Below are 3,741 nucleotides of genomic sequence, written 5' to 3' on the forward strand. Positions count from 1 at the left end.
GTGCTAGGTACGTTATGTACTACTTCCCATTTCATGCTCACAAAAACTTTATGAGGAAGATAGTATGGTCTTCATATGATAGATGAAGAGACAGGCTCGTGTGTTAGTTAGCTTGTTTGCAGCCACATAGCTGGGAAGTGCTGGAGCCAGAATTGGAACACAGGTCTGGTGGGTTCCAAAGTCCTTTTCACCACAATTTCAGCAGGGCCCATTCAGGCTAAGGGAAACCACCCATTGACATAGGCAATGTGAATCGCATAAATAATAGATAAACCCACTTCCCAGATGGCAAGATTAAGTGGTAATTTTTTATATGATGGTATTAGAGTGTCCTAGACTCTTGGCTTTCCTTGAACATCAGAAAAATAAGCAGCAGTGATGACACTACTGATAGTCTGATTAGTCTCAGCCTGTGTTCTTGGCCTGTGCAGCAAAGGTAATGCTCTTTAATTTCCACTGCCTCATCCTGTACCCCAGCAACATGTGTGCAAGGTGTTACAAGGGCTCTAATTAACTGGACCCTACCTTGTACCTTTGCATGTTTAAGGGCAGTGATCTGGGCACCATAACACACTGGGTAACTGATATTCCATTTGTTAAACTGTTTGACTTGGGGCCTCATGAACCTGATCTCAGAGGCTTACTAATTTAACCTGGGCTAGACCATGAATCGTTGAGAGACTCTCTTATGTAGGATGCATATTTTATGCATTTATTTTGCCTTACAATAAAAAAATGCCTTTTCCCCACTTTTTAAGGAAAAAGCAAGACAGTTTCACAAACTAATCTTAATGAGTTCACTGTAAGAATTAAAATATGCAGTCTTTAGGTATATTCAGTCCCTTTAAAATATATATCACCTGAATATATGACAATGTTTTCATTTTTCACTTGGATAAATTTTGCTACGTAGCCAGAGTTAATAAATTTAAATGTAGCATTCTAGAGTAGTGGTTCCCAAAATGTGTTCTGCAGTGTATTGGCTCTAAGAGTTGACCTTTGAAAAATGGGATCCGTGGTCAAATGAATTTGAGAAATGTAGCAAAGCTATTCCTCCCTCATAGAGTTTAAATGTTAGTGTATTAAAGGCTCTGATAAGTCCAGATACAAAGAACTTATTTCCTGGCAAGATGTCGACATCTTATGGAACTAGTGTTTCCTTAACATACCGCAGGATATATTGTCTGTGGGAGAGACTGAAATTGTCCCCCAGTATCCATTCTCTTTTTCCTTTTATTTATTTTTATTTATTTACTTTAAAAATTTTATTTGTTTATTTGCTAGACAGCACAAGCAGGGGGAGTGGCAGGCTCCACAGAGGGAGAGGGAGAGGGAGAGGGAGAAGCAGTCTCCCTGCTGAGCAAAGAGCCTGATGTGGGGCTCCATCCTAGGACCCTGGGATCATGACCTGAGTCAAAGGCAGACATTTAACTGACTGAACCACCCAGGTGGGCTTCTCTTTCTTTTAGTAAGAGAATCCCTGAATTTTAGCTACCACATAGTCTTCCAGCTGAACATATATTTTTCAGCTTCTTTATAACAAATTGTGGCCCTGAAGATAAGTTTTTGCCAGGAGAATGTGAGCAAAAGTCGGGCACCCAGGCAGCTCAGTTGGTTGAGCATCTGACTGTTGATTTTGGCTGGGGTTGTGATCTTGGGGTTCTGTGATTGAGCCCCGAATCGGGATCCATGCTGGGTGGGGAGTCTGCTTGGGATTTTCTCCATCTGTCCCTCCCCCTGCTCTCTGTCTCTCAAATAAATCTTAAAAAAAAAAAAAAAAAAAGTGAACAAAAGTGATGTGAGAAACTTGGAATTACTTCTTTAGAAAGAAGTTGTTTGCTCTTTACATTCTGTATTTCCTCATTCTTGCTGTTTGGAACATCCAATTGCTGATAAATCAATTTTGACCATATGGCGCAGGACCACACTTTAGGGGATGCAGAATAAAAAGATACAAGGAATCTGGGTCCCGGATGGTTTTGTGGACTAGCCATCTGTATCTGAATTGTTTCATGGAAGAGAAAAAAAAAAATCCATTTACGTGAACCACTGTTTCGAATGTCTTTGTTCTAGCTGTTTAAACTGTTTCTAATCACTGTCTTAGAATTCTCTAAGAATTTTATGCTCGGATTAGTATCAACTTCCTGAATTCTATTGGCTGTTCTTGATAAATTTCTTTTTTTTTTTTTAAAGATTTTATTCATTTATTTGACAGAGATCACAAGTAGACAGAGAGGCAGGCAGAGAGAGAGAGAGAGAGAGAGAGAGAGAGAGAGAGAGAAGGAAGCAGGCTCCCCGCTGAGCAGAGAGCCCAATGCAGGGCTCAATCCCAGGACCATAAGACCATGACCTGAGCCGAAGGCAGAGGCTTTAACCAACTGAGCCACCCAGGCGCCCCTTGATAAATGGTTTTTAATGAGGAATTCCTAACTGCTTTAGAGGAAACTGAAAATTTAGGTCAAATAACATTTAGAATGAAGCTAAATAAAATACAGAATGAACACTCAAATCATGAAACGTTTGCTCAGACTGAGTGGGGTTAAGGGCTGGACTTTCTAATGAAAGAAGATGAGGTTTTAAATGACTCATGTTATGTATAGTGTCACTAATTCTTCTAAGTGTGTTTATACATAAATGTCTCAAGCTACTGAATTAAATGAATGATTCATATTATCTTCAAAAAGAAAACCTTTGAGGTTTTCTCTTTCTGCTTAGTATTTTAACATGTCATTATTTAGAGGTTTATTCAAGACTTTTAATAGCAGACACACTGGCAACATGTCGATTCTGACCTCAGTCAAACATAATAGGAGAGAACAAATTGTGTTTTCCTCGGAAAAGAAAACCACAGCATATTTTCCTCCTGGAATAATTTGATTTCCTTTTGCTGTAGAAAGTCCAGAGAAAATGACTGCAATTCTATCATAAGCTTCACAAGTAGAAACTGAATGTCTGTGATTTTACTTCCCATTACGACTTTTCTACATTAATGCTTGGGTTTCCATTGTAGAGCTCCTGATTGCTAGATATGCTGTGAGATTTTAATGTTAACTAAGAACGCTTGGCTTGGCTCTGCTTTGGGGCGATGGCATCTTGCCGGCTTCTGTGATGAATGTGTCTAGAGCTTTAGCCCTGAAAACTCCAGTCTCCAAGGAATAGTTGATTTTGTCTCTGACATTTATGAAGGACACCTGTGTAATGTCTGACCATGGCCTAAAGCTCTGTATCTCCACATTTATCACAGTACCTGTGTTTATCTGCAAGCCCAGCGATGGGAAGGAGCAGTTTACTAATTGGAAACTCTAACACGTTTTGACTTTTTCATTGCAATGTCTGTGCCATAGAATGAGATTTGATCAGGGTCTAAAAATCTTTATTTAATTTGCTACCAGAAGCAGATTAAATTTCAGATTCCCTTTGTCAGCATTAGTCAAGATAAATCTTTTATAAGCGTACACAGGAATTCTAAAGAAAGGTAAAACCAACAGCTTTTTAGATTCTTCTTGTTTCATATTGGCTTTTTTAGAAATGAAAAATAATTGTTTCTTGGGAGTAAGTTAAAAATTACTTGTAGGGAAGGAAAAATGGAAAGAACCATGATCTTTCATTTTTTTAGACTCCTGAGGGCTCATTTTGATCTATTACCTGTTATTTATTTATTTATTATTTATTTTAAAGATTTTATTTATTCATTTGGCAGAGACAGACACAGCGAGAGAGAGAAAACAAGCAGGGGAAGAG

This window comes from Enhydra lutris, unplaced genomic scaffold (genome assembly GCF_002288905.1).
Source record: "Enhydra lutris kenyoni isolate GAN:26980312 unplaced genomic scaffold, ASM228890v2 scaffoldscaffold3, whole genome shotgun sequence".
In the NCBI taxonomy this organism is placed as follows: domain Eukaryota; kingdom Metazoa; phylum Chordata; class Mammalia; order Carnivora; family Mustelidae; genus Enhydra; species Enhydra lutris.